The 9,125-nt window shown below is 45.6% G+C and overlaps 1 non-coding gene and 1 pseudogene across 1 annotated transcript; both read left to right on the forward strand.

Moving 5' to 3' along the window:
* Positions 1-7,028: 7,028 nt before the first annotated feature.
* Positions 7,029-7,114, forward strand: LOC147957325 (small nucleolar RNA SNORD36; annotated as a pseudogene).
* Positions 7,115-7,213: 99 nt separating this feature from the next.
* On the forward strand, positions 7,214-7,297 carry LOC147957326 (small nucleolar RNA SNORD36). Its single transcript, XR_015612453.1, has one exon. It is a non-coding gene; the product is annotated as a small nucleolar RNA SNORD36 (small nucleolar RNA).
* Positions 7,298-9,125: the final 1,828 nt, after the last annotated feature.

Raw genomic sequence — 9,125 nt, forward strand, 5'->3', positions numbered from 1 at the left:
TTGCCACGTTTGATAAACTCCTATCCAGTCAATGAACTCGTAGATTAGGTTTAATTCGAAAATTTTAGGGTTAGGTTTCCGCCGAAACCATCTCGGACCCACTGAGTTGAAAAACTCGGTCCCACCGATTTGGCTTATGCCATTGCACAAGTAAAACTCGGTCTGACCGAGAATTACTTATCGGTGTGACTGATTTTGGAACTCTGTGAAACCCTAGCAGTCTCGGTGCCACCGAACTGTGACTCGGTCTGACCGAGTTCACTAGTTCTGGTGCCAAAACTGCTTCGGTGTCACCGAGTTTGAAAATCGGTAGATCCGAGATGGTTTCAGTGGGAAACTACAACTAAGCTTTTGAATTAATCTTTTGCAAAAATCTTTGCATTTTGTGATGCTTATCCACTCTACCTCATCTATAATCTATTCACAGGGTCAGCAGTCAGATTTGCATCATGTCAGACCGAAGTGACAGCCAGAACCTCTCAGAGCAGCAAGTGGTGATGAGTGAGGGCACTAGCCCCTCAAGCTCTTCAGATGATGGCAGCAGGAGCACCCCCAGCAATCTGCCTAAGGCTGCCACACGTCAAAGGAAGAAGAGAACTTCTGATTCTGAAGATGAAGACTATGTGGCAGAGGAAGAGGCCACATCAAAGAGAGTTGAGCCAGCTCAAGGCACAAAGCCAGGGCTGAAAATCAAAAGGCCAGCAGGCAGGCAGCCCATGTCAAAGGCTAGAGCTTCAACTGAGAAGCCTGCTCCCATTGAGCCCATTGCTGTTGAGGGCAAAAAGAGGAAAGAAAGAGTGAAGAAGACTGTAGCCAGAGTGCTTGGGAAGGCCTCCATCATGGAAGATGAGGAGGAGGAAGAAGAGGTTGCTGCACCAGCACCCAAGGCAGCCAAACTTATGGGAGATGCCATAAGGTTAGGGGCAACTGCATCCAAGCCCAAGGAAGCACCCAAGGCTGCATTTAAGCCAAAGAGTGCACCCAAGAGAAACACAAGAAGCATCCCAGCCACTGAGAAGAACAAGGCCCCAGTGCCTGAAGCTGCAGAGGAAGAGGAAGAGCATGTCCTTAGGAAGCTCAAGCCCAAGATTCCAGACCACAACGATGCTCATCCTGTGGCTGAAAATATGAAGCTCAGGAAAGACTCAGGGCTGAGGAAGTGGAGGGAGACAGATCCCTATGCTACCAGAAGAAGGACTGCAGTGGACTACAGGTTTCACACCAAGGAGCAGCAGGATTTCTATGAGACCGTTTTGCTTGACAAGAAGCCAATAGTATGTGACATGAGATGGGTCGACTGGACCTACATGAAGGAAAATGAGGAACACTATCCTGGAGTATATGACAGCTTTAGTGCGTGTGGAGTTGCAGACTTTGTTGGGAAGAAGCTCACAAAGTGGAACGAGGAGCTAATCATGCAATTCTACTCCACAGCACACTTCTGCCCAGATGGGAGGATCACTTGGATGTCAGAGGGTACAAGGTACCAGTCCACAGTTGAGGAATGGGCAAAGTTGATCAAAGACCCAGAGGAGCAAGCAGATGACTTGGACATTTATGCCAAGAAGAAGATGGACCACAACTCCATGGCAAATATGTACAAGGAGATTCCCACAGATGATCTTGACACTCACCAGTTTGGGTCAGTGAAGCACTTGCTATCAGGACTGCCTACGATCAACTGGATCCTTAGGCACACTCTTTTGCCCAAGTCCGGAGATCACCGGATGATCAGAGGTCATGCCATTAACCTGCTACACATCTTTGATGTTCCTCAGAAATTCAAAGTCATGAGCCTCATTGTGGAAACCGTCAAGAGGACAGCTGCCGACCAAAAGAGGAGTTGTGGGTATGCCCCACAGATTCAGGAGCTCATCAACTCAAAGATGGGCACGGGCACTTACTTGTTGGATAAGGAACACCTGCCCATCCGTCCAGACTTCGAAGATAATCAAGTGATTATGACTGAGAATGAGCCCTCATCTGCCCATGCACAAGCCAAGAAGGAGAAGGCGAAGAAGGAGAAAGCTGCCAGGATGCCTACTCAAGAGGAGGCATCTGAATACTTCCTGAAAACCAAACAAGAGCAGCTTGGTTACCTAATTGTGTCCACCCTGCGGATTGAGCAAGAATTAGCCACCCTGACTCAGAACCAGGCAAGCTTGGAGAGGATCATGGAACAGAGGTTCTATGACTTGGACATCAAGGTGACTGAGATACAGACTGCCATGGAGCAGCTCCAGGATGACATGAATGAGAGGAGAGGCAGGACTACGACTGATGCTTTTGCCAGGGTGCCACGAGGTCCGAGGTCGTCTGCACTGCTAGTTGCTGACACCAGAGCTACCACATCTGCGCCAACCACAGCCTCAGTTCCACCAGCTCCAGCATCCACTTCAGCCTCAACTCCGACCACGTCTACCGAAGGCTTCGTCCTTGGAGTTCTCCGGACTCCACCACCACCTGAAGATCAAGCCTGAGCGTCGACTTAGCACTATGCATTTTCTAGGAACTTTTTGGTAACTTGTTGCCAAAGGGGGAGAAAATGTATAGATCATAGGCTTCGAGAGAGAGTGTTGCTTATTCTCTCTTGCTTTTATTTGGTGGTTTTTCGAACTTTGTTTGCTTGTGTGTGAGATACTACATCCTTATGCCTGTGAGACATTGATGATCATGTGTTTGATCATAAGCTACACTTAATGTTTGCTTAATGTCTGCTTAATATTATCATTCTATCTATCTTTTGTGATCATTCACTATTCTTGGTGATGAGTGCATGTACTTCTTTCTTATCATTTTTTAGCTCTCCACCAAGATGTATGTGACATGGAAGAGTAACCCATGATTCTAACTCTTTGTGCATTTGCAGTCCAAAGCAAATTTTATACATGCACAAATTTAGGGGGAGCTCTTACTTGTCACATACTTCTCAAAGCGACGATATATTTCATGCTTATTATCATTTGTCGAAGCTTTGATCTATATGTTGTCATCAATTACCAAAAAGGGGGAGATTGAAAGTGCAACTATCCCTAGGTGGTTTTGGTAATTCATAACAACATATAGTTCATTGAGCTAATGCTACTTCAAGATGATTATTTCAGGAAAGCTCAATGATTGGCATGGCATGGGTGTGAAAGTGGAACCCTCAAAATGCTAAGGACAAAGAATTGGCTCAAGCTCAAAAGTTCAAGACTCTTCATTTTACATTTTAGTGATCCAAGATCACATTGAGTCTTTAGGAAAAGCCAATACTATCAAGGAGGGATGAGGTGTTGCTTAATGAGCCTCTTGCTCTATGTGCTTGGTGATATGCTCCAAAATCCTCAACCACTTTTCCATAGCCACAAATGACCTAAACCCTAAGCCAAACTCGGTCATACCGATTCTGTCAATCCGGCGCCACCGAGTTTCACTTGTCATTTGCCACTGCCAAACCCTAGCAATTCGGTCCTACCGATAAGGATCTCGGTCTCACCGAGATGGGATTGCAAACTCTCTGTTTCCCTTTCGTAACTTTTCGGTCTCACCGAAAGAGCGAATCGGTCCCACCAAGATTGCAATGTAAGCTCTCTGTTTCCTTCTTGTAACTTTTCGGTCTCACCGGAAGAGCGAGTCGGTCCCACCGAGTTTGCCTGACCAACTCTCTGGTTAGCTTATTGCCTAACTCGGTCTCACTGAGTTTGTGCAATCGGTCTCACCGAGATTACGTTATGCCCAAACCCTAACCGAATCGGTCCTACTGAGTTGCATGTCAGTCCCACCGAAATCTCTAACGGTCACTAGGTTTACTTTTTCGGTCCGACCGAGTTTGTTGATTCGGTCCCACCGAGATTGGAAAACTGTGTGTAACGGTTGGATTTTGTGTGGAGGCTATATATACCCCTCCACCTCCTCTTCATTCGTGGAGAGAGCCATCAGAACACACACATCATTCCAACTCATATGTCCTGAGAGAGAACCACCTACTCATGTGTTGAGACCAAGATATTCCATTCCTACCATATGAATCTTGATCTCTAGCCTTCCCCAAGTTGCTTTCCACTCAAATCTTCTTTCCACCAGATCCAAATCCTATGAGAGAGAGTTGAGTGTCGGGGAGACTATCATTTGAAGCACAAGAGCAAGGAGTTCATCATCAACACACCATTTGTTACTTCTTGGAGAGTGGTGTCTCCTAGATTGGCTAGGTGTCACTTGGGAGCCTCCGACAAGATTGTGGAGTTGAACCAAGGAGTTTGTAAGGGCAAGGAGATCGCCTACTTCGTGGAGATCTACCGCTAGTGAGGCAAGTCCTTCGTGGGCGATGGCCATGGTGGGATAGACAAGGTTGCTTCTTCGTGGACCCTTCGTGGGTGGAGCCCTCCGTGGACTCGCGCAACCGTTACCCTTCGTGGGTTGAAGTCTCCATCAACGTGGATGTAGGATAGCACCACCTATCCGAACCACGGGAAAAACATCCGTGTCTCCAATAGCGTTTGAATTCTCCAAACCCTTCCCTTTATATTCTTGCAAGTTGCATGCTTTACTTTCCGCTGCCAATATACTCTTTGCATACTTGCTTGAATTGTGTAATGATTGCTTGACTTGTCCTAAGATAGCTAAAATCTGCCAAGAACTAAAATTGGGAAAAGGTTAAGTTTTTATTTGGTCAAGTAGTCTAATCACCCCCCCTCTAGACATACTTTCGATCCTACAGTTCTTCACAAAAAAAAACTCATTTTGGGCACTCGAAAAATGAAAAATGGCTATTTTGTGCAATGAAAGTGAAAACTCCCCAACTCAACATTGTTTGAAGTTCCAAGATGCACCTCGTGCAAATATTTGTTAGCTTCTTCACCAAAAAAATTCATTTTGGACACTCAAAACATAAAAATTAAAATGCTGACATGATTTTACACTTTATTTTTTTTGACCACGACCAATTTTGAATGGTCATAACGTCCAATACTAAATGGTCATAACGTTATACACGCATGTTGCGTTCTGATTGGGCCATAGCCATCTCACGCGGATCATGCATCAAGCACCGTTGGATGCTCGTGGATCCAACGGTAGCCCTCGCCCCCCACCCTCTCACCCACCTAGCCCTAACACAACCCCCCACGCCCACACTTCCCCACCGCAACCTTCTCCACCTTCTCTCCCTCTCTCCCTTCTGGATCCACCGCCGCCGCACACCACTCCTCCTTCTGGATCCCCCGCCACCGCCCCCAACCTCACTCCCTCCCTCTGGATCTCGACGCGCCGCCGCCCCCACCCCACTCCTCCGGCGTTCCTCCCATACGGTCGCCGCTCGGCCCTCCCCATCGCGCTCCCGATCCAGATCCCTCCCCTCCCCACTCTCAGATCCAACTTCCCGAGACGGAGGCCGTCGTGGAGATGGTTGCCACCACCGTCCTCTCCTCGTCGTCCTCGGCGGCGGCATCTGGCTGAGCCACCGGGACGCCACCATCGACTGCGAGCGGTTCCTGGAGCGGCTGGTCATCGCGCTGGAGGCGCTGCTTGCGGGGCTCGCTGTGGCGGACGGCCTCCTCCCCTGCGCCGCCTCCCTCCGCCCTCGCATTCCGATTCAAATCCGTCCTCACGGGGCAGATCTAATCCGATCCAGGGCACCGCCATGATGCAGCACCACCACCAGCTAGACCAGTGGCTCGTCGGCGTCCGCTGCTCTGACCAGGCGCAGGAGTCGCTCGACAAGCTGCAGGCCTCGCTCCCTCCCTCCCTCCTCGACGGATCCAGGAACCCTAGATGGCCAGGGTGAGACTGTAGGAGGTCAGACCCCTCCTCTCATTCTCTTCTTCTTCTTCTATCTCTGGTTTTTTTTCCTCTCCGCATCTCATCTGATGTAGGCGTGTGTGCGTTCAGTCGTGTGCAGGCACTGTCCTCCCATCTCATCTCCCTTGGTGGTGAAGGAAGGAGTCCATGGAGACGGAAGCTGCTGCCCTCCCATCTCATCTCCCTCCTTGCACGGTGAAGGAAGGAGGCCATGGAGAGAGAAGCTGCTAGGGATGCCGATGCCGATGCCGATTCAAGAGGAGGGCCATGGAAGGTCCTCTCCTTTCCTCTATCTTGTTCGCTTGAGTACTGTTTCCGTCTTCTCCATTCAAACATGTTCTTCCCGATTCAGACATCTAGTAATGTGCATGTGCTGTTGCTGACACATTCGGATGCTTCTTCTGTTAATCTGCAAGTGTTGTTGCTGGAGTGTGGAGTGTATGAGGCATGGAGTATGGAGTGGAAAGGGTCCGCGGAGAGTATGAATGGGTAATGATGCTCCGAAAATGTTTCTTTCATGCTTCTTGCACTTACCTGAACCTTAGGTGAAGGAATATCTATCTGCATGACTGCCTCTGTAGAATTATTCTTTGTTTGTTGGATGCTCGAGAGTAGGGATATGGTTTTCTGGGAGAGACATCTTTGCAAAATATGGTTTGGTAGCTATATATCTGCTGCTAATTGAATTGGTCCTTAGTTTAATTAGTGGACTAAGTGGTTGACTTCTAAGCTTCAGCTACTAAAACCCACTTGCAAATTTGTCTTTATTGTTTGCATAATGTATTTGCTGCGACATGTATATCAAATACTGGACTAATAGGTTGCCAGTTTGTCCACTGCATACTTTGAGGCTTTGTTACCTACTCATTTTAGAGAACTGTATACTTACTACTACAATTGGTATTACTGTTATTGTCATGCAGATTATAACTGAATTATGCCCTGCTTTGTTGTAGTTGTATGCTTATTTGCTATGGTCTGAACTATGTTTCTCTGCAGGCCCTGAATCTCTCATTGTCTTTGTTGTTGCCTACTACAGGGAATCCACTATTGTTGACAGACGATGAAGGGCTTCTTACGGGCTACTGCTCTAATGGAAGGTACACGACAAGCATGCTTCAATATGCTACACTTTGCTAGCTGTTGACATGCATCCTTCAAGATGCACCTCTAGCTCTAAGGATAATTAATGTTCCTGCATGGATAGTTGACTGTTTAGGGAATTTCTGTGACGATGATGATGTCGTGCTGGGTAGAGGATGTTAAACATTTAAACTGCTGCGGCCTTTCCGGTCTCTGATGATCTAAAATCGAGCTTTTTTAAAACTGATGCCTAGCATGCCATCAACGTGTTTTTTCTCCCCATCTAGAGATGCATCTCTCTGTGTTGGTGTGATATAATGTAGAGGAGTTGCATGTGAATCGTTTGTCAACTGAGCATATGGTGTTACAAGGACATGCTACTAAGCTTTTTCGTCGTTGAAGTATCTTAAAATGAGCTTTTAAAAACTGATGCTTGGTTGATCTAGTTCTAGGTGGGTGAGAGTCTATTGTTGTTGGTGTTGTGTAGTCATTTCTTTTTACGTCTTTGAAGAATAAAAAAGATGAACATTTCTCTGGCAAATGTCTGAAGTAGTTGTTGCTGTGTAGTCATCGGTTGGACCTATGCATTTCATCACAATTCAGATCGGTGAATGTATTACAGTGATGTTCATTGCATGACCTGCACTTGTACCAATATACCATGCTGGTACCTGTAGGTTAGTGTTGGTGGTGCCTAACATGAGCTTGAATGTGGTAGTTGAAGTGTAGAACAACAGTAGGTTAATGTGTGTTATTTGCCGTATGCAAGTCTGTTGTTTTATTTGCCCTTTCTAGTATTGTACAAACTGATGCATTTCTGGCATAAACAAATTATTCTATAAGATCTGTAAAAGCAAACATTTCACTATGCAAGTCTATTGTTTTATTTCCCTTTATAGTATTGCATGATAGTGTCCAAATTCAGGAAGGGAAAGGTGAGGCTGGAACGTACGAGTGGGTAGATCTACTTTGTTGTTTACATTAGTGTTGCCATTGCAATTGTTTGGTTCTGGCCTCAGCAGCAGTACACTAATGCTGGTAGCCTTTGTGTTCACTCTTTTACAGGAGAGCCAGGACAAATTTGAAGTGAAAATCCATGAAGCCAAGTGCAAAGCTGTGATGCATTGTGATACTGTAGAGATTGTGACATTGGAACGGATTTACTGTTATTTGTATTCACTTGCCAGAGATTTGTTTATTCCGCTTGACTGTAATAGATTGTGACATCGGAACAGATTTACTGTTATTTGACAAATTATGTTTGTTCTGTTTTGTTTGAAATGGTGATTTAAAAATGTGTGAAATGGAAACCTGACAAGTGGGATCCACTTATCAAAATAATCTGAGCAATGTTGAAATATTTGACGTGTGGGACCAGCTCCAATATATAATGGGCAAAACAAGAAATCTATGGACTAAAAAGGCCACGACCCAAAATAAAAAGGCTATAATGTTGCAATGAAGGCCATGGGCCAAAAATAAAAAGGATGCAATGAAGGCCCTGGGCCAAAAATAAAAAGGCTGCAATGTTGGGCTTGGTCCATGAAGCTGACCAAAAATTCATAGGAAAAAAATATAAATGGGTTGAATTAATGGGCTAGGCCCATGTAGAAAACCGAATTGGACCGGGCTGAATCCTGTGCCACATCAGCTTGCCACGCTGGATGCCTACGTGGCCTGGGGAGGCTGCTAGTGACCAAAACGCCACAGTAGGAATATTTTGGTCGTAAACATCCACGACCTTCTCACAAAGAAGGTCGCTATAGTCAGTTTACGACCGCCAGCTTTTGACCTTCTGTTTTTGGTCACAAAAAGGTCACCAATGGAAATTTGTGACCTTTCAGTGACCAATAGTGGTGGTCACAAGTTGACATATTTCTTGTAGTGTCTCCATATGATTTTCTATATGGATTGGACGTTATATTTAATTAGTTAGGGTTTTAGGGTTAATTGGCTATACTGATATATGTGTGTGTGTGTGGACTGGATGCTATATATGGAAATTCATATGCATGGAACATATAGATAATTAGTTAGGGTTTTAGGGTTTGGATGATAAAATTATGGATGATATGGTAGATATATGGATGACCATGGTAGATATGGTGTATATATATTGTTAGCCTAGCTAGATATATTATTTGCTAGTTAATTAGTTAATTTATAGTTATTTTTTGCGGGGGAAATAGTTACTATAAAAAATTTAGTCACTTAGCTAGCTCCATTCGTGTAAAAAACTTAGGAACAAACTTTGTGTTGGGCAA

This window comes from Triticum urartu, chromosome 7A, assembly GCF_056163025.1.
Source record: "Triticum urartu cultivar PI428250 chromosome 7A, HENAU_Tu73, whole genome shotgun sequence".
In the NCBI taxonomy this organism is placed as follows: Eukaryota; Viridiplantae; Streptophyta; class Magnoliopsida; order Poales; family Poaceae; genus Triticum; species Triticum urartu.